Source organism: Macaca thibetana, chromosome 20, assembly GCF_024542745.1.
Source record: "Macaca thibetana thibetana isolate TM-01 chromosome 20, ASM2454274v1, whole genome shotgun sequence".
NCBI classification, from domain to species: domain Eukaryota; kingdom Metazoa; phylum Chordata; class Mammalia; order Primates; family Cercopithecidae; genus Macaca; species Macaca thibetana.
In genome coordinates this window covers 21959427-21986815 of record NC_065597.1, presented here as the reverse complement: position 1 = coordinate 21986815, position 27389 = coordinate 21959427, and the positions used below count along the sequence as shown (strand labels likewise).

General features: G+C 43.2%; 1 protein-coding gene and 1 long non-coding RNA gene across 2 annotated transcripts in view; one reads left to right on the top strand and one right to left on the bottom strand.

Annotated features, from left to right (window-relative positions):
- Positions 1–27389, bottom strand: part of WWOX (WW domain containing oxidoreductase) — a 1132972-nt gene that overhangs the window by 273511 nt on the left and 832072 nt on the right. The window lies entirely within an intron of this gene.
- On the top strand, positions 1649–20387 carry LOC126943995 (uncharacterized). The gene is made up of 3 exons (XR_007721924.1): positions 1649–2154; positions 15531–15688; positions 18928–20387. It is a non-coding gene; the product is annotated as an uncharacterized LOC126943995 (long non-coding RNA).

Sequence of the window (27389 nt, the reverse complement as noted above, 5' to 3'; positions counted from 1 at the left end):
CTCTCTGTGGCCAGGCCTTTGCACTTCATAAATATCACCATCCCAGGAAACACCATCAGTGGTATACACGGATTCCAACTTGGAGGCTATACTCTGAAGGACGGTCCACACCCTAGGTGGAAAAGGTAGGGTCTGGGCAACACTGATCTACTTCCTGTCTTTCCCGCCTCACCTCTAGTTCATGTCCAGGTGTGTGCAAGTCCTGCCTTCATGTATTTCACACTCCTCTCAAAAGTGCCATCCTGTGTCTTTCCTAGAGGCCAAGAAGGCCCTGACATTCGGTGCCAGATACAAGAACATGAAAAATAAAATCACAGGGTCTGAGTGGGGCTCTCAGCCCTGCTGCTGGCTGCCCAGACTTGGGAAAGTGACCTGTCTCCCCATAGGACGGTGAGGACAACAGTACCTTAGGCAAGGACTTGGAGAATTAAGTCAGATGAGGATTACGGAAACACTGAACACAGAACTTGGCACATTAAAAAGCTCTATAGCCGGGCATGGTGGCACACACCTGTAATCCCAGCACTTTGGGAGGCAGAGGCAGGTAGATTGCTTGAGCTCAGGAGTTCCAGACCAGCCTGGCCAACGTGGTAAAAACAGGTCTCTATTAAAAAAAAAAAAATTAGCCAGGCATGGTGACATGTGCCTGTAGTCCCAGTTACTCAGGAAGCTGAGGCAGGAGAACTGCTTCAACCCAGGAGGCGGAGGTTGCAGTGAGCCGAGATCATGCCACTGTACTCCAGCTTTGGAGACAGACTGAGACCCTGTCTCATAAATAAATAAATAAATAAATAAATAAACAAAGCTCTATAGCTGGGCACAGTGGTAGATACCTGTAATCCCAGCACTTTGAGAGGCCAAGCAAGGCGGATCACTTGAACTCAGGAGTTTGAGACCAGCCTGGGCAACATGGCGAAACGCCATCACTATTTTAAAAAAAAAAAAAAAAAAAAAAGTTAAAAAAATACAAAGCTCTCTAAGTGTATGTTTAGCACCTCCATAATTTACATAACCATGGAAAACACACACTCAAAGAAGAAGGATGTCTGTTAACGCGTAATCCTTCCACCTGTATCAAACTGGCATAATTAAAAATGAAGCTCTATTGGAGAATGAGGGTAAAAAGTGGCTTATATTATCTGGGTCACTTTTAGGTCAATTTGAAAGACTATTAAAAGTTAAAAGTTTTCTCTTCCGCTCTGCTCCCCTCTCCAAAAATCCATATGTATGTTCCTCTTGATGGAAATGTGATATATCAACATGTTTTAAAATCTAAGAATTGGAATGATTGATGAGAAGGAATTATTGAGAAGCTATTTTGAAGTTCCTGTAGTTTAAACCTATATTTCCACTTAATTTTCCAGGACCAGGTTTAGTACATTTTTACCAAACAATATATGACCATATTCCAAAATCCAAATGGATTACGAATGGATTAATATGCTTTAAAAAGCATCTTTACAAGATTTAACCATGAAAAACTCCTTGTTTCTCTTGGCTTCTGTTTAGCATGCGACACCCTGTAACACTTCAAGTTAAAGAGTTACAGAAGCCTGGAATTTTATATGAGCCTGACAGTGATGGATTAAAACCATACTCTAGACATACTTCAAACAGTAGCACTGACTTTTTTTTTTTTTTAACTTAACTCATAGTTGATCCACTGGAGCCATTTTCTGGAAACTGTGATTGCTGAGCTGTTGTCAGAAATCTCTCCTTACCTAGGGTAAGTTGGTTTCCAAACCAAGAGGAAAAAGTACATTAATACATGTTCCAAAACCATTCCAGCCTGTGAACCTTGCCCAAGGTGTACCAGCCAGAAATCTGAGACGTCCTGGAATTCTGAAATTCTTACCAGAAAGCAAGTTAATATTCACCACTGGCATGGGTTTGAATAGGTTGCCTCAACTGCTTGCTAGCAAGCATTTACATATCTATTTAGTCACTGAGTAGCTAAGCCTACAGAGAAAAGAGCTCTGGAGAGCAAGAAATCTTACCCATCCCGCGGAGATCACGCAAAGCTTGGGTTGGTTTTGGGGTCTTCAAAAGGTTCAGAGTCATTCCGGATAAGTCCAGAGAAAACTCGCTTGGGATGGACCACTTGGGATGCAACCATCTTAAGCCCTGTCCAAGGGTTGAAGGCCCACGTTAAAGGTACAGAGGGCATACGTAGCAAATACCAAAAGTATTAAACTCGCTGCCTTTGCCTATTAGATCTTCTCATCTTGCCTTCTCTACTTCTGTCCATGGACCACTATTCTCCGGTTCTGAGACCAAAAGTCATCATTACCCCCTTCTCTTTCCTTTCCGTCACAACCAATCACTTTCCCTCCCAACTTATGGCCAGTCTCCACTCTCCTTTCATTCCTACTCCCCAAACCCACTGTGTCGGCAGAACCTCAGCATCTAGCAACTACAATCCCATCACGCTCTCCTAGCTTGTTTCTTGGACCCTAGCTGCTTCTCTTTCTTTCTTCCTTCTCTCCCTCCCTCCCTCCCTCCCTCCCTTCCTTCCTTTCTTTCTTTCTTTTCTCTCTCTCTCTCTCTCTTTCTTTCTTTCTTTTTTTTTTTTGAGACACGGTCTCACTCTGGCCCAGGCTGAAGTGCAGTGGTGCAGTGGTGTGATGTGAGCTCACTGCAGCCTCTACCACTTGAGCTGAAGTGATCCTCCCACCTCAGCCTCCCAAGTAACTGGGGTACAGGCAGGTACCATAACACCCAGCTAATGTTTGTATTCTTTGTAGAGATGAGGTTTCACCATGTTGCTCAGGCTGGTCTCAAACTCCTGGGCTCAAGCGATCCACCTGCCTTGGCCTCCCAAAGTGCTAGGATTATAGATGTGAGCCACTGAGTCCAGCCAGCTTCTTCCTTCTTAACATCTGCTCTCTATATACATGCATTTAAATCTCTCAGGAATACACTTGTTATCATGTCATTGTTCTATTAAATCTGCTGTGGCCCCAATGTCAAATAAATAGAGTTTAGATGCTGGGTTCTAGCACTGAAGATCCTGAAGATCCTCCACAAAGACCCCACATTAGCAAGATCTGCATGGTGGTGGGTTGCGGGGGAAGAGGGTAGGGTAAAAACAGATGCTACTTCCCAGTCATGTTCTGTATACGTTTCAAAGTTTGACAAGTTATGTTTCTTTCTTTTCTTTCTTTCTTTTTTTTTTTTTTTTTATATGGGGTGTCACACTGTTGCGCAGGCTGCAGTCCAGTGGCGTGATCACAGTTCACTGCAGCCTTGACCTCCCCAGCTCAAGTGATCCTCCTGCTTTAGCCTTCCAAGCAGCTAGGACTACAGGTATGCACCACCACACCCGGTTAAGTTTCTTTAAATTTTTTTTGAGAGATGGTGCCTCTATCTGTTGCCTAGGCTACCCCAAACTTCTAGTCTCAAGTAATTCTCCCGCCTTGGCCTCCCGAAGCACTGGGATTACAGGTGTAAGCCACCTCACCCAGCTGCAGTTATGTTTTGATACTGTTTGCTGTGTCCCCACCCAAATCTCATCTTGAATTGTAACTTGTAACTCCTACAATTCCCACATGTCGTGGGAGGAAGCTGGTGGGAGGTAATTGAATTGTGGGTGCAGGACTTTCCCATGCGGTTCTCGTGATAGTGAGTAAGTCTCAAGAGATCAGATGGTTTTAAAAAACAGTAGTTTCCCTACACAAGCTCTCTTCTCTCCTCTGCCCCTATAATTGTGAGGCCTCCACAGCCACATGGAACTGTAAGTCCAATAAACTTCTTTATTTTATAAATTGCCCAGTCTTGGGTATGTCTTATGCAGCAGTATGAAAATGGGCTAATACATGTCTTAAAGGAGGAGTTCACACTGGCTCCTCTGACGTATCCTAACCTAAGCTATTCCACCATCTTGGTCTTCAGAACTGTTATGTCAACATCTCAACTTTTTTTTGTTTCTTGAGACAGAGTCTCCCTCTGTTGCCCAGGCGGGAGTACAGTGGCACAATCTTGGCTCACTGCAACCTCAGCCTCCTGGGTTTGAGCGATTCTCCTGCCTCAGCCTCCTGAGTAGCTGGGACTACAGGAAGATGCCACCATGCCCAGCTAATTTTTGTATTTTTAGTAGACACTGGGTTGTGCCAAGTTGGTCAGGCTGGTCTCGAACTCCTGACCTTAGGTGACCCACCTGCCTTGGCCTCCCAAAGTGCTGTGATTACAGGCGTGAGCCACCGTGCCTGGCCAACATCTCACCTTTTAAAAAAGTGTTCGAGGAGTCTCCTGTGGGAGATGGTGCCCAGGGGTAGCAACTGATGCTTTCGATTTGCAAACCTTGCTCCCCCAGTCCAGCCTTCTGTCTCATAGAAACTCTTATCTGAGAGTCTGGGTGAGTCTCATTCCCAAGGTATGGACAGGACATGGTCTACTGATTCGACCAGAGGGCAGGCAGCAAGATTCAACCTGGACGATGTCCTCCTGCTAAGAGACTTTATGGGACTTATATCTGTCCTCCAGACAAGGGGGCTGGGCCAGATGACCTCCAAATGCCTCCTTGCTCCTCACCTTGTCTGTTTGTTCTCCAGGAGGGGCTTGGGACCAGCCTGAGTCATCTCTCTTCTGGGAAGGTCCCTCCCTACCACTTCCCAGGCCCTGAGCAATGGGCCAGCTCTCTGTGATGTGGATATAGTCTGTTTTAACTCCACCGGGTCCTCCCATGGGGGGAGTTCGCCCCAGAGGCCACAGCTGCAGGCTTCTCTTTCAGGGAGGTCAGCAATTCCAGCGCTTGGTCAGCACCTCTTGAAAACGGTGCCAGGAACATTTCGAGGACAGCATTTTCCTTGGCAGGTGTGCCTGCCGGCAGGGCCCACTTCAACGTTTGCAAGAGCAGGAAAACGACATCTGGGATCTATCTGTGGCTGTCGGTGTACACATTTTGAGGGGCAAAGTGAAAAAGAACTGTCTGACGCAGCATGTTCTTATCCAGGCATAGGCTGTCTATACAAAGAAAAACACCAGGGTGGAAAAATGGCCTGAGGGGCACCTGGAATTGTCTCAAGGGCTGCCTTAGGTCACCGCCTGGTCAGTATAAGAAGCACCTCTCTGCTTGCGGACAGGACCAGACACCTTCATCCCTTCTGAAGAATTTAATACAATACTTTATGAGCAGCTTAGATAAAGGGCTACCCCTCTATGTTCGAAGGACTGGGAGTCAAGCCCTTCAGACACACCAGCAATTCAAGTGGTGTATTAGTCTGTTCTCACGCTGCTAATACAGACATACTTGAGACTGGGTTATTTATAAAGGGAAGAGGTTTCATTGACTCACAGTTCCACATGGCTGGGGAGGTCTCACAATCATGGCAGAAGGCCATTGAGGAGCAAAGTCATGTCTTACATGGTGGGAGGCAAGAGAGCTTGTGCAGGGGAACTGCTCTTTATAAAACCATCAGATCTCATGAGACTTATTCACTGTCACAAGAACAGCATGGGAAAGACCCATCCCCATGATCCAATTACCTCCGACCATTCAAATCCCTCCCATGAGACGTGGGGATTACGGGTGCTACCATTCAAGATGAGACTTGGGTGGGGACACAGCTAAACCGTATCAAGTGGGTACTGCCAACGTGCAATTGCCTTCAACCTTCTGCCCAAGTGTCTTGTCCTCTGTGAACAGTTGGAAAAAACTAAACACTTGTCCCTCTGTATTCCAGGCAGACCTGTAGATGACCCCATGGCTGCAAATTCTGCACTATGTTATACCTAATTACTTTTATATGTGCCTCCTCTATTAGACTATAGGTTTCTCAAGGTCAAGGATCCTGTACTCATTGCCTTGGTATCCTCACCTCTGTCCTCCAAGCAGATGCCTAGCAATCCTTGTTGAGCTGAACTGGCTCAGCCCAGCAAAATATGCTGACTATACAGAGTTGTATATTTCATTTCCAGCTCAAACTTTTATGTGCTGAGGACTTCCCTTTTTCCGTCCATCATTCTTCCATCCTGTTCATTTCCTTAGCAGGGTAGGTGTCCTCTCAGCCTTTCAGTCTCCGAAGAGAAGAAGACCTTCCCCATCTACCATTGACACTGGGAGTTTCTCTTACTGTTCCTAGAGCATGTTGACCTGGGTTTCCATTATCCCTCCCCACGCAGCATCTCCAGGGTCTTGTCAGTTTTCCACTATTCCTGAGTGTGGTAACTGTCTGTGGATGTGCATATAGCTCTGTTTTCGTAAGCTCCTAAGGACAATGATAGGACCCTTTATTTTGTTTACACTAAAATCTATTAAATTTTTTTTTGTGTGTGTGGGGGGGGGACGGAGTGTTGCTGTGTTGCCCAGGCTGGAGTGCAGTGGCCGGATCTCAGCTCTCTGCAAGCTGTGCCTCCCGGGTTTATGCCATTCTCCTGCCTCAGCCTCCCGAGTAGCTGGGACTACAGGCACCCGCCACCACACCCGGATAGTTTTTTGTATTTTTTTAGTACAGACGGGGTTTCACCGTGTTAGCCAGGATGGTCTCCATCTCCTGACCTCGTGATCCGCCCATCTTGGCCTCTCAAAGTGCTGGGATTACAGGCTTGAGCCACCGCGCCTGGCCAAATCTATTAAATTCTTATTTACCATATGCTCATCACTATGTAAAACATTTCATGTGCATTTCTCATGTGATACTCACATCAAGTGTAGGAGACACATGTTGCTATCCCCATTTTATGGATGAGGAAACTGAGGCTGCTAGTGACATGTGCAGGTTCATAAGGGTACTAGTTAGTGATAGGGCCTGGGAATGAACCCAGAACTAATTGAGCACAAAGCCCGTGCTACATTTAACTGCCATTCCGCTTGTCTTTGTCACCTCAGTGCCTTGCACAGCGACTGACCTGTGAACAGTGGGTACTCAGCAAATATGTGGGGTGGAAGCATCACAGGTGCCATGGAACCTTGCTAAGACTTTTCAGTCAGTTCTTCTCCTTCACTTTACTCATTTTTCCATTCTGCTCTTTGTCCTTGATAAATCTACTCAATAGGATTAACTGCAATTAATAGGAAACCCAAACAGTGATGCCTTCAAACTGAGTGAAGTTTGTTTAAAAAAAAAAAAAAAAAAAAGTCCTGGTTGGGTGCAGTGGTTCATGCCTGTGATCTCAGCACTTTGGGAGGCTGAGGCCAGCAGATCACTTGAGGCTAGGAGTTCAAGACTAGCCTAGGTGACATGGTGAAATCCTGTCTCTACCAAAAAAAAAAAGAAAATACAAAAAAAATAAAAAAATTAGCTGGGTGTGGTGGTGCACACCGGTAGTCTCAGCTACTCAGGAGGCTAAGGTGTGAGGATCGCCTGAGCCCAGGAGGTCGAGGCTACAGTGAGCCATGATTGTGCCACTGCACTCCAGTCTGGCTGCAGAGGAGACGCTGTCTGGAAAAGAAAGAAAGAAAGAAAGAAGGAGGGAGGGAGGGAGGGAGGGAGGGAGGGAGGGAAGGAAGGAAGGAAGGAAGGAAGGAAGGAAGGAAGGAAGGAAGGAAGGAAGGAAGGAAGGAGAGAAAAGAAAAGAAAAGAAAAGAAAAGAAAAGAAAAGAAAGAAAAGAAAAGAGTCCTGAAATAATCCACCCCAAACTCTGGGGCATAGTGTAATTTTCAGGACCCAGGTTCCTCCCGTCTCCATTCACAATATTGTTTCTCTGCCAGACCCCACATCCCAGACAGCAGGAAGGGAAAGAGGAAAGTGAAGAAGGCGAGAAGCCATGCTTCCTCGAAGGACACGCCCCAGAAGTCCATGTGGGACTTCCCTGCCACCCCATTGGCTACAACTGGGTCACATGGTCACAGGGTCACTGAGAGCTAGCTGCAAGGGCAGTTAGGACAGGGAATGTTTATCCTAAACCACCATGTACCTCTTAGAAAAAATTCTCTTTCTAAGAAAGAAGGATGGGCTAGATACTGGGTAAAAAGGCAAGGGTCCGTGCACAATCGCATTTCCTGAGCCTGAAACCCAGTCTTTCTTGGGTTTATGGCATTGCCCCGGGTCAGATTCTGGTCATCTTGGACTGACCCTCTGCAACCTCATCTTTCCATTTTCTTTTCAAAGCTGCCTTCCTAAATGCTCTTCCTGAGCTCTTTGTTGAGCTGGCTGCAGCATGCAGTCCACGCAGGTCTTTAGTCCCCATCCCAACCCCAGAAATAGAAGCAGGGCCTGGCAATCTTATCCTGCCCTCCTTCTCCACCAGACTCAATAAATATTTGGGGAGGAGAATGACTGAAGGTATGGCCATCTCACTCGGATCCCAGATCCCACTCGCATACGGTGCCAGTATTTTTTTTTCCTCTCCTTAGCGTTGGAAATACATTTTTAAGCAGTGTTATATAGCAGTTCCTCTTCAAAATCCTTCTTTCCTATTCTTTAGTAATGTCTTTATAAATCACTGTTATAAAAATAAGGCAAGCAGAAGGAAAAATATGCAGTACCTAGAAACTGAAAATTCAAGTATTTGCTTTTTATTGGACACTTGAGGCTCTTAAAAAAAGAGAACTGCTGGAAAACTTAAATACAAAAAAATCACTGTGTGATAACATAAAAGCCCAACAGAACTGAAGAGTTTACGAAAATAATTTGAATATTTACACTTCAATTTATGATCTGAAAATCACCCCCAAACCATGTTCTTATTCTTAAATGGATTTCTTGAGAGAGAGTTAAATACATTTTGATTATTTTGACATGATGTCTGCATGGATGTTCTGTGCAATGATTTGAAGGCAAAAAGGAAATCCTTTAAAAATCTAATGAAAGTATATGTGAACGTATATTATATATACAGAAATGTACATTTATATGCATGTATATATGTAAAGTTTAACAAACATCTCAATTTAAAGGGGTACTTCTGGTTGTTGTTATTGTTACGGGAAAATACTGTAAATTTAACATAAATGAAGCCTAGAGCCAAAACACATTATAATTCTCTTGACAGAGAAGCTTGGGTTCAAGTTCATATCTTTTTATTTTCTAAAACTGAGGCTTGCATGATCACTGAAACTGTGTTTTATACACATTACAGAAACACAGCAATGCAGATCCATAAAAGTGTTGATGAAAGAGAGCCAAATATACCAAGTGATCACATTTTCTTTCTTATATTTTTTTTCTAGTAAGTCAAAGAAACCCCTTCTCAGAATTTCTTACATTTCATCTATTTAGGAAGTGTATTTACAACTATTTTAACAGGCCCCCAAAGCATCGAGTATCTGTAACGAAAAATCAGTATTTACTTCAGAAGGGGAAAAGATATTCGCAACAAGAAAAGTGGTAGGGAAAGCATAGTTCCCAACACTTTATTATTAAACTCATGGGTTTAATGAAAAGCAAACATGGAGAATACATTATGTAAATACATACGGACAAAAGGCTTTTGAAGTCCAGGCGACCACAGTATCCAGGATCTGGGAGTATGATTTTTTTTGTTTGTTTGTTTCTGCATTCTAGCAAGACTTCATATAACACTCACACACACATACACACACACAAAACCCTGAGATTGTTTATTCAGTTTTAAGCACAAATCTCTGCAAACTTAAGCAGAAGGGATGGCTAGGAATATGTAAGCGTCTGGGCAAAAGAATAATTCATTGAACTTCAGTTAGAAACAAAAATAAACAGTAAGAGAAATCCCTACTTAATCTGCCTTCCAAAGAAAGACATTTATTCAAGGATACACAGGCAAATTCCCCCACGCTGGAGCACTGAAACGACACTAAAAATCAGAAACAAAAGATACAAGCCCAGGCACCAAGTAAGCTCAATAAATAATTGCTTGATTAAGTCTGATAATTATGTCTTAATTACCTTCCTTCTCTCCAATTTAGATTTAAAGGAAAACACAACTGCAAATAGTTATGCGAACTACATAGGGTTGTAGGGCTAGTATCTATGCAACTTCAGAAGTCATGACTAACATCCATTTATCAAACATCTATTGAGTGCCTACCTGCAGGCTGGCTCTGGGCTCCGTGCTGAGGCAGGGGGATGAAAAGAGAACTTCTACCTCAAGAGAATTTACAAACAGACACGTAGACAGACACGTGGTAATAACAGAACAGTTATTAATGGTCTGCTATGTGCCAAACGTTGGGATGTGTTATCCCAGATAATCCCTGAAGCAACCCACTCAGTGTATCTTATGATTATTATCTCTGTTTTACACAAAAACTCAAGGAAATTAAATGATTTGCCCAAGGTCACCAGGATCAACAGTCAACCAAGAGCAGGCTCTGCTGGAGGCTGCTGTCATGCTCTTTCCCGGAAGATCAGACTCAATGGATAAGTAACAAGCAGCCAGGCATTGAAAATCCTGCTCACGAGTACCACATACCTCATTCCCTCCTCAAAACAAGGCCCATTTTACACAGGAGAAAACTTAGGCTGGGAAAGCATCACAGTGAGTTTCTCGAGGTCAAGAATGACGCCCGGGCAGGGCATGGTGGCTCACACCTATAAATCCAGCAATTTGGGAGGCCGAGGTGGGTGGATGGCTTGAGCTCTAGAGTTCAAAACCAGCCTGGGAAACATGCCAAAACCCCATCTCTACAAAAAACACAACAATTAACCAGGTGTCACTGCCGGTGCCTGTGCTCCCAGCTACTTAGGAGGCTGAGGCAGGAGGATCACTTGAGCCCAGGAAGTAGAGGCTACAGTGAGCCTTCATCGCGCCAGTGTACTCCAGCCTGGGTGACAGAGTGAGACCCTGTCTCAGAAAACAAAAACAAAAATAAAACCACAAAGTGGCACTCAGCTCTCGATACCCAGACCCAAGGTCTTTCCAGAAACGTAGAAAGACTTATCTCCATCAAGTCTTTCAAAAGCAAACAACTTTCTCAACACCTTAACAACTAATAAAGGCCATACCAGTGTATGCTGTCCGAAGATGAGCCGTTGTTGAATGAATGAACTGACAAACCACTCCCGCATCACAGACCAACAGCAAGGAAGTATATGTCTGCTTTCTGCAAAATGACTGAAAACAAGTTTCTAAATGGCCACGACTTTGCTGTGCTGCTCCTCCTCAAAGACAAGGGTTGAGAAGCCATAGACACAAACTCAGAATTTCAGTAACCAAGAGAAATTATAGACAGTTACATTCAAATTGCATGGGCCAGGCTTTCTTTTCTTTTCTTTTCTTATCTTTTCTCCTTCCTTCCTTCCTTCCTTCCTTCCTTCCTTCCTTCCTTCCTTCCTTCCTTCCTTCCTTCCTTCCTTCCTTCCTTCCTTCCTTCCAGGCTTTCTTTTCCTTCCTTCCTTCCTTCCTTCCTTCCTTCCTTCCTTCCTTCCTTCCTTCCTTCCTTCCCTCCCTCCCTCCCTCCCTCCCTCCCTCCCTCCCTCCCTCCCTCCCTCCCTCCCTCCCTCCTTCCTTCCTTCCTTCCTTCCTTTCTTTTTTGAGATAGGGTCTCACTGTCACCCAGGCTAAAATGCAATGGCATGATCATGGCTCACTGCAATCTCCACCTCCTGGGCTCGGGAGATCCTCCCACTTTAGCCTCCCAGGCAGCTGAAATCACAAGTGGACACCACCATGCCTGGCTAAATTTGTAAATTTTTGAGAGATGAGGTTTTGCCATGTTACCCAGGCTGGTCTCGAACTCCTAGGCTCAAATGATCCACCCATTTTGGGTCCATCCACTCCCAAAGTGCTGTTTTTCCTTAGGGTTCTGCAATTGGCTATAAACCTCTATCAAGAGCAGTAGTTTCTCCTTACCTGTCCTCTCTGTCTCCATAATTGATCATAGACTCTACAATTTACAGATAGCTCTACCCACATCCTTTCCCTTCTCCCTGCCCTCCTGGTTCACGTTCTTTCTGCCCCATCGCCTTCGTGGTCTGAAACAGTCCCACATTTTACCTTCACTCTGAAGGTAGGCAAGGGTGTGATCAAATGAAAAACCAAGAAATGACCAAACCCTGGTAGGCTAGAACTAGGGTTTTAGCCAGGCTCTTTTCCTCTGAGCACAGCTTTCTCATTGGCCAAATCATCGCTCTGCAAGAGCAAACAGCATCTTCACCCTCAGAGAGAAACAAAATATGGCCAAAGATCTGGAAGGTGGAGACTTCTCTTCTCAAATCTTGGCAAAAGATACATGCAAAAACCTGGTTCTCATTGAGGAAAAGAGTTCTTTACAGTTTGATGAAGCAGAAATATATTTTACAATGTGCATCTCCTCCCTGTAATATTATCCCTTCTGTTTTACAGCAATAGCTCCCTAGTGGAAACAAGCAGAAAACAACACACATAAGTGAGTTCCTGGTTAAGATACTGGGAACTTAAAGCAGGACATGTTTGAAATGTGAGGGCATTTTTTAACACCAAGGAAGGTAATTATTCCCTGGGACTTCGTGGACATATTTTGCCTAAGAGTTGTCCTTTCAAACAATAACTGAGAAGGGTGAATCTCACTTTGTTGCCAGTTTAGAACTTTGTGTTTATCATCTGGGCAGTTGAGGGGTTATATTCCTCAATCCCAGTATGCTGCCACCCAGTGGCGGCAATGATCAGCCTTGGTCATGTGGCTTCTACAAGGCTTAGCCAATGAGCACTTTTTGTTTTTGTTTTTGTTTTTAAGTCAGGGTTTTACTTTGTCATGCAGTCTGGAGTGTAGTGGCAAGATCATTGCTCACTGCAGCCTCGACCTCTCCGACTCAACCAATCATCCCACCTCAGCCTCCCCAGTAACTGGGACTATAGGCGCACACAATTATGCCTGGATAACTTTTGCATTTTTTGTAGAGACAGGGTTTTGCCATGTTGCCCAGGCTGGTCTTGAACTCCTGAGCTCAAGTGAGCCTCTTGCCTTGGCCCCCCAAAGTGCTGGAATTACAAGCATGAGCCTCCAGGCCTGGCCAAGTATGTTTATTTCAAAAAATAAACATTGAGAGCACACTGTGTGCTAGAGTCTAACAAAGGATATCTGCATTTTCAGACATATGTTGACACCAACAATTACAACACATTGCAATAGTCTACAAGAGATGTCTATAAGGTATTATAGAAATACTTAAACAGACAACATCATATCGCAAACTCTACAGAATGACCAGATTATAAACTTATGCAAGGTATTAATGGTTACTCTCACACAGAAACCAAGTAATAAATGTTGAATGAATAATCGTGGAGCAAATTAACACTTTCTAAACAGTCAGAAGGCCTCTGATACATGTTTTTTACCAATACTGGCTTTCTTATTTGCCTAACAACAGTGGAAGGATTTTATACATGAGGAAACTGGGCTGAAGAGAGTCTTGCGTAAATTACTCAAATACAACCAATTAGCCTGTAGCAGAGACAAATTTTAAGCGAGATATTTTAACTCTAAAGCTTCGATTCTTTCCATTTTGTCATTAGTCTGACTTTTAAATAAATATTTGTGGATAGACAAGTTCCATTTTTGATGACGACATGATGGCAACAAGCTCCATTTTTCAAACAAACTTTAAAAGCAAACCCACCCCCTAAAAACCTCTCCTAATCTTAAAATCTTATAAAACTTGTCTAACCACATTAGAAAGTTCTTTTCCAAGATGTCTATGAATTCACAGCTTCAAGACCAAGCTTCAGAGACCTCCCAGGTACCCTCCCCAGTCTGCCCAGCCTTCTTTCTCCTTCTCTAACCAGAGCCTTATCTATGGATTAACAGTTCCTAGTGGTCGGGCATGGTGGCTCATGTCTGTAATCCCAGCACTTTGGGAGGCTAACGCGGGCGGATCACAAAGTCAGGAGATGGAGACCATCCTGGCTAACATGGTGAAACCCCATCTCTACTAAAAATACAAAAAAAAAAAAAAAAAAAAAAAAAAAAAAAAAAGCCAGGCGTGGTGGCAGGCTCCTGTAGTCCCAGCTACTTGAGAGGCTGAGGCAGGAGAATGGCATGAACCCGGGAGGCGGAGCTTTCAGTAAGCCGAGATCGCACCACTGCACTCCAGCCTGGGTGACAGAGTGAGACTCCGTCTCAAAAAAAAAAAAGAAAAAAAAAAAAAAACAGTTCCCATCACTCAACCCAGATCACAACTCGTGAAACTCCTGAATCCTTCTGACATTTCCAAAGCAGTTATAAAAACAACTTTTAAGAATAAAGTTCACACGACTAATTTTTTCCAGTAGGAAAAAGCCATATATTATTTGATTCATAGAAGAGTGAAATGTCCCCCCACCCGCCATTTGTAGAAAAAGCTGCTAACACAGTACGAATGGAAAATATATATATGTTATGCATGTAGAATTTTCAAAGCTCTTCTCTGAAAAAGTTGATATTCTGACTCCCATTCCCAAGAACGAACAAAACAAAATATAAACTAGATATTAGGAAACATAGGTTCAAAAAATAGCAGGCTGCACCTGGGACTTATGTAGAAGAAAATGACTGTTCTATTGTTAGAATGATCTGAACTAGAAATAATGATGTTGATAATGATGATATTCTGGTGAAATTAAGCCATGGTGGGCAAGGTAGAAGGAGAGGAAGAAAAAGAAAGATGGCCAGGCACGGTGGCTCAAGTCTGTAATCCCAGCACTTTGGGAGGCCGACTTGGGCAGATCACCTGTGGTCGGGAGTTTGAGACCAGCCTGACCAACATGGAGAAACCCTGTCTCTACAAAATTAGCCTGGCATGGTGGTGCATGCCTGTAATCCTAGATACGTGGGAGGCTGAGGCAGGAGAATCACTTAAACCCAGGAGGCAGAGGTTGCGGTGGGCCAAGATCGCGCCATTGCACTCTAGCCTGGGCGACAAGAGTGAAACTCCATCTCAAGAGAAAAAAAAAAAAAAAAAAAGAAAAGAAAAAGAATTATGTCTCCTGAATATGAAATATTTTTATCTACAGATTTTAGATTTCTAGGCAAATAAAAATTTAATTTTAAGTTCTTATTTTTAGTATGATTAATAAACCCTTATTGAAAATAGGCCATATTACTTAGCAGTGGTGCCCTGGACTGGGACCCTGAAGCTCCAGTTCCTTTAGTTAGTCCTTAGCTTTATGGTTTGAGTCAAACGTGTGAGCCTCAGCTTCCTTCTCTGTAAATAGGAAAGTTGGACTCCTTTCTTATAAAATCCTTTCCAAATTAAAAAGCAATCACTGAGGCTGGCTGTGGTGGCTCACACCTGTAATCCCAGCACTTTGGGAGGCTAAGGTGAACAGATCACCTGAGGTCAGGAGTTCGAGAGCAGCCTGGGCAACATGGCAAAACCCTGTCTCTACTAAAAATACAAAAATTAGCTGGGCATTGTGGCACATACCTGTAATCCTAGTGACTTGGGAGGCTGAGGCACGAGAATCGCTTGAACCTGGGAGGTACAAATTACAGTGAGCCGAGGTCATGCCACTGCACTCCAGCCTGAGTGACAGAGCGAGACTCTGTCTCAAAATAAAATAAAATAAAATAAAATAAAATAAAAATCACTGAAATATATGCAGAATATATTCCTGATAAAAGAATCTTTGTTTGCTTGGGAACGTTTGATCATACTCTGGAGACTCTTAATGTGATTTAGGGTGGGGCCTAACTACACCCATGTAACCTTAGGTTGAAGATGAACCATTCTAAAAAGACCAACAATACTGCTTGGGACATTGTAACACAGTTGTCAGTTGACTTGGAGGCTGAGATCAACTATGTGGGCAATCAAGCAATCACACCTACAAAATGAAGACCCAATAAAAACTCTGAACACAGAGGCTCAGGTGAGTTTCTCTGTCTGACAATATTCCATGCATACTGCCACACATAGAAACCAGAAAAGTACTCTGTCCTGATGTCATGGGTAGAGGGCCATAGAAGCTTCACATCTGGTACTTGTCCTGGACTTTGCCCCATTTGTCTCTTCCCTGATCTGATTTTAACCTGTATCCTTTCCCTGTAATAAACTGTAACTGTAAATACAATAGCTTCTGGTAAGTGCCAGAAGTCCTTCTAGCAAGTATCAAACATGAGGATGGTTTTGGGGACCACCTCAAACTTGCAGAGGGTGTCACAGTAAGGACAATCTTGGGCATCATGCCTTCTAACTTGCAGTTACCCCCTTATTCCTCACAGTAGCCCATGAGAAGTTTAGACACACACTCTACTTACTGTAACAGTTAGCACTCAGAAAGAGTTGCCAGGAACCCTTTCCTCTCTTACCTCCATGACCTGTAAGTCATCCAGAATCCATGTAACCTCCCTGAGCTCCAGTTTCCTCATCAGTGAAATGAGAACGTAAGCTGCTCAGTCTCAATGACAACTTTATTATGAGACTCGATTAAGAGAATGACTGTGAAAGCTCTTTGAAAATGGCAACCTCTTTTTCAATTATAGGATATTAAGAGCTGTTGTTACCATGATTTTGCAGCTTAAATGCTTCAGGATTCCATTTACTCTCCTAATTTTACTGTATTCCTCATGACCAGTGAGTCTACCTTTCCATCAGCAGGTGCTGAAATTATGTCAGCTAGAACTTTCATTAGCAAATGGTTTTAGTCGGTGAAAAGTAATGGCAAAACAAATGCGGCATTTTGACGTAGCTGTATCTATTCTGGCACAGTGCGGTTTCGAGGCTAATGTCTTTTCAAACAGCTCTGTTTTGCCTGCAGACTTGAATACCCTCATTATAGTGTTTGAAAAAAAAAAGTTCCCTTATGTTTTTTTAAAGAGCGCCATTCTTCAAAAAGATGTCAAGAAGCTCTTTTTTTCCCCCTTGCTACAAGGTGTAATGTAGAGATAAGCACAAAATCTGGTTGGAAATGTGACCTATATTGGACTGGCAAAGCTTAATATCAAGCAAACAGCTAGTGTGGGAGCTGGTTTTGTCCTACCTTGCTGCTGGTATTTGCAGAAAAGTACCACATATTATGCGTGGACAGTGAGAGCAGTTTGAAAGTCAATTACAATTTTTAAAAATTGAAATCATTTGCTCATCGAGCTCATCAGAGTTTTGAACAAGTCCCTGGCCTTCCTCACAACAGCCAAACCCAGGTCTTTTGGAAAACATTTTATTTTCATGCTCAGTGTAATAAGAAGAGAAAAGTCGTGTTTTGCAGATGAAATGGTGCTGATAATAAAAAGTAGGTCACACTTTCTCTCTCTGTCTCCATCACTCTTTACTTTCTCTGAAAGACAAAGGAGTGTTTCCAAGACATGAATCAAGCAGGTCAGGCACCTGACCTGGGTGTTCTTTGCACTCTGAGTAAAATTAGGAACATTTTCACTCAAAGCTGACATTTAACAAGGGCAGGGAACTTGGAAACAGTAACTGCTTTCTACGTGACTGATAAGGAGGGCTGGGGTGGGGATGCAGACAGCAGTTCCTCCAGGCATTCGGGATCAGCGAAAATCACAGGTCCAAAGAACCATAGGTGGCTGTGACCTTAGGACTCGGAACAGCAAGACAGAAAACAGGCACAAGGAGGAAAGCATGACATCTGCACCCATGGGAGACAATGTTATTGTGCATTATTATTTATTTCTCCAGCTATGAGGAGATTACACATCCCTACCCCAGAGTGACCAGGTCACTTTGTTTGGCCAGTGAAATGTCAAGTGTCATGTCCTGGAAGAAACTTTAAGAACTTGTCTTTACTCTTTCCCCTGGAGTCCTACAGAGAAGCTGTGCTGTTACTCTGGATCCTGGCGTGGAGAAGACCGAGAGCAAGCAGAGCCAGCTCTTGATGGCCCTACATTGTACACAAGAACTCAGTCTTTGTTTCTGCAAGCTATAGCATGGTGGGGTTGTTTGTTACTGCGGCATACCTAGTCTATGCTGACCCATACAATGACCCTCAGGGCTTCCCTTCCAAAAGTATGAGAAGGAGGCAAACAGTAAATAAGCTTATATGTTTGGCAGTCTATATTTCTAGATCATTTTTTAGCTCAGAAGTGGGTGTTAATATATCCATAATCAACTGTACAGACTGGACTGCAGTTGCTTTGGCACACACTGTGTCTCCAGGATCCCCACATAAGAAAATAAAGCCACTTAGTCAGGTGCGGTAGCTCACGCCTGTAATCCCAGCACTTTGGGAGGCCAAGGCGAGTGCATCACGAGGTCACAAATTTGAGACCAGCTTGGCCATATGGTAAAACCCCCCCTCTCCTAAAAATACAAAGATTAGCCGGGTTTGGTGGTGCGTGCCTGTAATCCCAGCTATTTGGGAGCATGAGGCAGGAGAATCGCTTGATCCCAGGAGGCAGAGGTTGGAGTGAGCTGAAATCGCACTATTGCACTCCAGCCTGGGAGACAGAGCAAGATTCCATTAGAAAAAGAAAAGAAAAGACAAGAAAAGAAAGCCACTTAAGGAGACTGATTGCTGTTAGAAGGTAGTGATGGCCTTCTAAGTGATGATCTACCAGTGGTGGCCCTGTGCTAGACCATGGAGCAAAATGCACAAAGACAATCCTAGACTCAACTGCCTGGATGCAAACTCTAGAATCTACTACTTCCTTCTCCTTGATCCTGGGTGACTTGTCTGACTTCTCTGAGCCTCTGCTTAGCCATCTATAAAAGTAGGCTAAGAGTCAGGGGATGTTTCTGCCATAAAGAATTCTGCTAAGTGATCCTCCTGCCTCAACTTCCCAAAGTGCTAAGATTATAGGCATGAGCCACCACGCCAATTTAAGGGAATTAAATAAATGAATACACATAAGAGAATAGCACAAAGCCTACGCATGTAATAGTTACTCAAAGTATGTTGGTTATTGTGGTCACTGTTCCTTTGGCTGTTTAGTAGGATCTCAAGTGAATTATTAATTTGAATTGGAAATGAGGAACATGAACAGCCCCCCTTGGCGGCGGCTGCTGTGACTGAACTTAATGAAGTTACACACTACGTGACACCATGACTATTTGCACCTGAAAGTTCTTTTTTTCTGCCCTGGGTCCAATCAGAAAGCTCCTCTTCTTACCACAAGTAACCACAATAACAACTCCTCTGTGTTCTTGGAACAGGTAGCTCAGAAAAGACAAGAGAAAGTGCTCAGATTTGGAATGACGGATCATGTGAGACCCCACAAAGGGAAGAGAGAAGCCACTTTAAGTTCTGTAATATAGAGCTTAGACAAGTAACTTGACTCCTCCGAGCATTAATTCTGGAATTTCTGAAATGGGTATAGCGAGAGAAAATTCCTCCAAGGCCCGAGGATAGAATAAGATAATGGACGCAGTGGCAGGGCTTTCAGGATGAAGCTGATTTCAACATCAACGGTTATTATCATTAGTAATAAAACTAAGAATACAAATCCTGCCAGGAATACACAAAATAGTAACAAGCATTCTGCAGCCTGTCTCGGAAAGAAGAAATAGTTTTCTTAACAGCCAGCCTGTCTGTGTAGAGACCTCTGAACACATTCATAACAGAGACAAAAGACGTGGGTCCTGAAGCTGAGAACAACCAAGTGACATTCCAGCACTGCCAAAAAAAAAAGGGATGGAACATGACCTATGTAAGAACCCAGCCTGGGAAGAAGAGAGGTTTCATGGCCACAAATCAACAAGGACTCCTTAGGAAACGGAAGAGAGAAACAGGAAATGTATATAAGATGCCTCTTACAACTATTATATATCCATTTATTTATTTTTGTTATGTTTTATTTTTTTTAAATTTTGATAGGGCTTTCTTTCTTTTATTTTTGAGACAGGGTCTCACTTTGTCACCCAGGCTGGTGCAATCACAGCTCACTGCAGCCTCAACCTCCTGGGCTCAAGTGATCCTCCCACCTTAGCCTCCTATCCTCCCACCTCAGCCTCCTGAGTAGCTGGGACTACAGGCATGCACCATCACGCCTGGCTAATTTTAAAATATTTTGTAGAGATGGGGTCTCACCATGTTGCCCAGTCTGGTTTCAAACTCCTGGCCTCAAGTGATCCTCCTGCCTCAACTTCCCAGAGTGCTAAGATTATAGGTGTGAACTACCACGTCTAGCCTATATAACAATTTCTTAACTATTTTTGTTTAGTTTTAAAAAAAGATCTCACTTAGGATATCAGTATTTCTGATCTATATGTATTCCTTGTCAGTATCATTTTCATTCCATAATATGGGTTTTTCTCAATGATTAAAAAATAGCAGATATTTATTAATACTTCTTATGACATATGGTGGTTGGTTCTGGAGACACTACCAAGAACTGGAGATAGAGTCCCTGCCTGCAAGTAGTCACAGCCATGTAGGAAAGCAAGAGATATTAAATGGCAAGTTACAAGCACGATGAGTGGGAAAGTTCAAGCACACGGGCTGTAGTTCCAAGAGAATGAAAATATGTTTGGTGGTGGGAGTGACAGTGGTTGGGGATTAGGAATAATTTCCGACGGACCATTTTGTTGACTTCGTGAAGTCTTGAATTAAATTCTTTTTAAAAATCAGCCAGCTGTAGGGGTAGGTAGCTACCCAGACTAGATGAACCTTGCTCAGTTCCTACACAAATGCAGGTCAGTGGTTCCCACTGACTAAGGCTGCAATAGGAATTACAATCCTCTAGAGGTATTTAAAGGCTCTTTATTTGAGGGTGGGACATCACAAAACCATCCCACTGTTCTTTTCATAACGATATTCTGACTTGAGTTTGGGGAACCACGCCTCCTGACTCTGTTTGGGAGCTTTGGGAGGTCTGCAGTACCAGCTGTAGGGTACATCGTGTGACCCAAGACTTGCTAGACTTCCAAATCTCCATGGCTAGAAAAATTGGTTCAGAGCGGGCATGTGGTCCAAGCCACGTCAGACAAAATTCCAGGAAAAGAGCAAGTCTGGTCTTCTCCCACCCTACTGAATCTGGAAAGATGTGGTTTAGAACAGTCAACATTTGTCGTGAGACCTAAGGAGTGAGCTTGTCACAAAATGGTGCCAATGCTGAAGAAATAAAACCAAGGGATGAAAAGAGGGAAACCAGGTCCTGAAAGTTTAGCCCCTGGATCAAGCTTTACCTGATCCCCTTACCACATCTATATCTTTCAGTTAATTAAACCTGTTTGAATGAACATTTTTTCTACTTGCTATCAAAAGTGTTTAACAGTGGCAATTTCACACAGCAGAAAATTGAAAACTGTTTGCCTGACCCTGGGTTGTAACAATTGGATAAACTTTCCCAGAATTTATCAGACATTTAGCTTAGAGTTCATCCTAGAACGAGTCACTTTCATTTTGTCTCAAGTCTGAGATATTGTACCTGGGATGGAATTTTACTAACAGGCAGAATGACCATTCGTCTTTGCTCGTCCAGGCCAATCCCAATTTACATCTGTTGTCTTGGTATAATTCTTATTAGTATCTCATTTCACTCTCAAAAGTATTCAAAATCCACTGAATGGTAAATTGTAAGGTCACTCTACTGGTAATTCTTCTTTACAAACTTTTCCTTTTAGAGCAGAATCTCCCCAAATTCTTTCTAGTGATAATTGTGTAATTATACTCAGTGAATAATCTCATCTTGCCAGTCTTCCCATGTTTGACTTTTGGGGGATTAATCATAGCTTTACAGCTGTCAAACGAGGTTCTTGAAAGCATGGTATTATTGTTTTATCTAAAGGAAACCCCTCTGAAACAGGGTCTCCATCCATCATACCCCCTGTAGTAGAAAGGGCTGATTAAAACTTCCTGGCCTGCAAACTTGTTTGTTAACATGATGCTTCCTCCCTGCTGTCAGCATAAGGTCTTCCTCGTGCAACGTGTTTAGGATTCGGCTGAGAGCATTGTTTTATCAAGATGGGACGGTTATCTGCACGGGAGTACACTGTGCTGGGAATCTGGCCACCTCTGTAAACACAATGATAACATCGTATCTGCACGCTCAGAGAAGACAATGGTTCCAAATTCCCTTTTCCTAATTAGAGTTCAAAACAATAGGTGGGAAATCTGAGGCCCCACTATCATTATCTATTGGCCTTCATTTCTGGGCATTGATTGAGCTTGGAGTGTTTTGTGTGTGTGTGAAAAATTGCAAATTAAAATTCAGGCCTCTTCCATTTTTCTTCTTTGAGTGTTCTTCCTGTTATAAAGCTGTAGTGATCAAGATTAAGAATTGGAAGAAGAAGATTTGAGAGTTATAAACACACGTGAATGATACCAAGTTCCTTTTCCAAGGGATTCCAATAAGCAAATGTTTGATCAAGGCAGATGATAGGATGAGAACTGGTGCCATGTTTTTTTTGTTTTTGTTTTTGTTTTAATGGTTTTGGTCAGGGAGAGGAATAGACAAGCACTTTCCCCAAACGGTAAGAAACTGTTTGTCTTCTGAGTCAGTGAGTGATAACACTCTCTGTTATTTTGCTAATAGGAACCAGCAATGTCACAGTGCAATTTTTCATTTTTTTAAATCCTCAAATGCCCAGTCCCCTGATAACATTTGGCGCACTGATCTGCATGCGACATTCATTGTTGGCTCATTGGCCAGCATCATTAGAGGGACAGTCATTACTAGCAATCAAGTCATATTAAGTCAATTTACATTTATGATTGCCCTGTAGAGTAACAATTAAGCTATTTAGATGGAAAAATCTCCCAGGCTCCCGTGAAAGGGGTCTTTCGAATGGCAGACACATAGCATTTACTTCTTATGGAACTGGAGCAGCCAAGATAAATGACAGGTGACCAGATTCTCTGTTTCATGACTGGAATGGTCGTGTAAAGGGAACCCTTTTAATCTGTACAACCCAAATGAATCATGATCTGATTTGGGGTGAGTGGTGGTGGAGTGAATGGGGAGGCATATGAAGAAAACTGCAGAGTAACTTTTAATTACAACAGGAGTCCAAGCTGTCACTTGATCTCCATTTAACCAGCCAAGAGGTCTTTCAACTCCTGCTCAGAGCCCTCTCCTGAACTTCTAGATCAGGCTAAGTGGTCATTTTCTATGTCTTTGGTGTGAACCACTATCTTACTACCTAATACATGACTGTGGAATTAACTGATTCTCTGTCTCTCCACCAGGCCAGACCACAGCCTGCTCACGGGTAGGGCCATCTGGTTTCCCTCTTTCACTCATAGTGCCTAATAGTTCCTGATCCCACACTCTGTACTCAATACATTTCGTTACACAAAGCATCAATTCCCATTCAGTTACTCACATAAGAAATCTTCTGCATTAAAAAGAAAGAAAATTACATGAAACTGGAACCGTCTCGAAGTACAGTGTTCAAGCTGCAATTCCCTCATTCATTCACTCACTCATTCACTCACCTGCAAATATTTCTGAAGCTCGTCCTATATGCCAGGTACTGTTCTAAGTGCTGAAGACATGAGTGGACAGGACAGATGAGGTCCCTGCTCTCTGGCAGCTCATAGTTCACGGGAAGGCAATACAATAACTTAGCAATAAATTGAATGAATGAATGAATGAATGGATAGATAATATCAGATAATGGTAAGTGCTAGACAGAGAAATAAAACAGAGTCATGGGATACAGAAAATGTGAGTAGTGACTTTGAACAGGATAGCCAGGAAGGACTCCTGTGAGGGGATGTCATACTTGCATCAGAATGATATGGTCATACTTCATTTCCAAATGCAGTTGTCAAATCTCAGTTTCATCTCTGATGACCCTCAGATGGACCAATAATATCAGTGAATTTTCTGCTACAATTTCTTGTCCAGAATAGCAGTATGGGCCAGGTGCAGTAGATCATGTCTATAATCCAAGCACTTTGAGAGGCCAAGACAGGAGGATCGCTTGAGGCCAGGAGTTTGAGATCAGCCTGGGCAACATAGCAAGACCCCGTATCTACAAAAAATACAGAAGTTAGCCAGGCATGGTGGTGCACACTTTAGTCCCAGCTATTCAGGAGGCTAAGGTGGGAGGATGGCTTCAGCCCAGGAGCTGGAGGCTGCAGTGAGCTATGATGGCACCGTTGCACCCCAGCCTGGGCAACATAGGAAGACCCTGTCTCTAAAAAGAAAAAGAAAAAAAAAAAAAACTATAGCAGTATGAGCCCAGATATTGGTTGGGGTAATGCTTGCTACTGTGATGCAGTAAAAGATTGCTCCCATAAAGTCCAAAACTAGTTCTGTATTTCTGATCAACAAGTGACTTTGCTCTGGGTGCTGACTCAGGGACCCTGGCTCTATCCAGCTTGTATAATGGCTTCCAAAGTCATCATGCTTGTTCACATCAAGCCTGCAGAGGAAAGAGCAGTGAGGGTTTTGCATGACAGGTTTTTACAGGTCAAGTTGAGAAAGGGCCAACGTCTCATCTGCCAATAGTCCACTGGCCAAGACTCAGGCACCTGGCCATACCTAACATGCAGAGGCTCAAAAATGCAGTCTAACCATGAACCAGGAAGAGGCAAACAACGGGCTTGCTGATGTCTTGGGGACTCTGCTTACGTGAAGCACTAGGTAAACTTGTAAGGAGAATTAAATCAAGCCTGCTCCCTGCCAGTTCAGGGCCTTGGATCTCCTCATATTGCTTCAGGGACAGCAACTGCCATGATCAAAATCAAAATCTATTCTGGCAAGAGGTAGGGTGGAATGTTGGATGTGGGAAGCAAAAGCTAAGGCTGAAATCCAATGGGTTAATTCACTACAGAAAAAAATACTCAGAACTGTTGTGCTCTCAGACAGCTCGAGAGATGGAAGGCTAAATAAGCATCCTTCTGGGATGCCGAGTTCTTTGTGGAGCCCTCAGAATGGACCGTTCGACCTTTTGAGGTTTCTCGTGCTCTGATCTCTTGCTAATGGATAGTGTTTTCCAAGCTGATGGTGTTTTAAAGATACGGCATCTAACCAATGATAATACGTCTGACCTCTTGAGGGAGAACCTTGTACATCTTCCCCTCTCAGCCTCCCTTATTGGCTAATTACATAACTTGACTAGAAGTTGGTTTTAGAGAATCAATTTTACCATTGCCTAATCACAAGTAAAGACCATAAAGTTTTATGAGAGCTGAAGGGACTGCCTTTTACAGAAGGGAACTTAAATGAAAATTAAAGGGGACATTAAATGATAAGAAATGAAATTCTACAAGGTGTTTTCCCCTGACTGCCATGCTAAATTACAGTGCTGGGGATATAACCCTGCTGGTTTTGTCTCCAACAAGGCACTCAGGGAAGAGCGGAGGAGCTGGCTCTTCTTGGTCACCAGCAATGCAACTGACGGATCCCGTGTTAGTGGTTTTGGGTGAAGATGCAGACAAAAACCCCTTGAGCTGCCATCTACTAATTGTGCGACCCTCGGCAAGTTCTGTGACCCTCAGATTTGTCATCACTTCCCAGAGCAGTAAGGATAAAATAAAATAACACACATAACATGCTTAGCATAGTGCCTGGCACACAGTGAGATTTCAATGAATGTATCATGATTACCCGTGTTAATGATGGGACATACTTCAGAACAACTTGGGACTTCGTTCAGTTTCTATAAATAAGAGCTAGTAGTCATTATGTGCCATACAGCAGCAATCTGTAAAGGCATCATCTCCACTTTATACATGAGGAAGTTGAGGCTCAGAGACATTAGAAAACTTGTCCAAAGAAACAAGACTCATTAAGTCCATAACTGGACTCAGAACCTACGTATCTTTGCTCAGGAGACCGATATACTTGACTACTATGCATTTTTCAGGGTAAGGTTCACAGACCAGTCTGCCTGTGGTGTCTGTTCATAATTTCTCTTCCTTTATAACAAGCATCATCCATGAGTCTTGCACATACTAAGCTTGAGAATGATAGATGCTGTGGTGTTTTGTTTAGTTTTTCTTTTTGAGATGGAGTCTTGCTCTGTCACCCAGGCTGGAATGCATCAGCGTGATCTCAGCTCGCTGCAACCTCTGCTTCCCAGGTTCAAGTGATTCTCCTGCCTCAGCCTCCCGAGTAGCTGAGATTACAGGTACACACCACCACACCCGGCTAATTTTTGTATTTTTAGTAGAGATGGGGTTTAACCATGTTGGCCAGACTGATCTCAAACTCCTGACTTCAAGTGATCTGCCTGCCTCAAACTCCCAAAGTGTTGGGATTATAGACGTGAGCCACTGTGCCCAGCCTGGTGTTTCTTACAACATTGCCATTGGGGAGAATTTTCCTAAGAGTCTTATTTCATTAAATTACCAAAAGAATTGTCCATTTCTCTCCTTATATCTCCTCCAACTTCTGTATCTTTCACCATTATCATTTCTAGCACTTTAGTGTCTCCACAAAAGGCAGGATCTAGTCAACCCAGGTCACCAAGAAAAAGAAAAGACTACTTCTCCACACCAATAAAACAGCAGGAGGGTACAGTTTACAAATACGTGATTTATGGTAAAGGTCAACTATGCACTGAAATGGGAACATGTTCCATAGTCAAGCAAGGTAGTTACGACGAAAAAAAGATTTGAATGGAAATCACCAATGTTGCTCTGGAAATATTACATAAAAGATCCTTTTTGATAACTGGAAAGTGGGTGGTGTGGTGCAGGGCCACCGTCTACTCTGACAAGGACCTAGGAAGAAAAGCAGACTCCTGTCTGAGGTCTGCAACCGGGGAGAACAAGAAGGGAGGCCCTGGGGAAAGCCGCACATGGGGATGGAAGACAATAGGCTGTGGGAAACCCATTTTTTAATTTTTTAAATTCATTTTTAATTGACAAATAAAAATTGCACACATATATTGTGCACAACACGTTATTTTGAAATATGTAAACATGATGGAAAGGCTAAATTGAGCTGATCAACACATGCATAACTTTGCATCTGATATGGTTTGGTTGTGTCCCCACCCAAATCTCATCTTGAATTGCAGCTCCCATCATTCCCACATGTCATGAGAGGGACCTGGTGGGAAGTAACTGAATCATGGGAACGGGTCTTTCCCATGTTGTTCCTGTGATAGTGAGTAAGTCCCACGAGATCTGATGGTTTTGTAAAGGGGAGTTCCCCTGCACAAGCTCTCTTGCCTGCCACCATGTAAGACGTGACATTGCTCCTCATTTGCCTTCTGCCATGATTGTGAGACCTTCCCTGCCATGTGGAACTGTGAGTCCATTAAACCTCTTTCCTTTATAAATTACTCAGTCTTCGGTATGTCTTTATCAGCAGTGTGAGAATAGACTAATACAGCATCCTTACTTAAAAAAAAAAAAAAAAAAAAAAAAGATCCTGATACACTCTGCTAACATGAAATGCCACATGGTTCTAATAAGGATGAACAAGGTTCTGCTGCAGTAAGAACAACCCCCACATCATGGTGACTTGATACAGGAAAAGCTTAATTCTTGCTCATACTACAAGTCCAGAAAAGGTTGTCAGGGCCCCTGTTTGTCTCACTCAGGGATGTTGGATGATGGAGGATCCATTTTGTCATGTGAGTCCATGATCATGATGTCAGGAGAAAGCAGTGAATCCACCTGCACTGGCTTGTACATCTCTTCCTTGAAGTGATAGTTCATGCTTCTTTGGCTAAAGCAAGTCACCTATCTACGCCTGACTAAAAAGGGAGAAGAA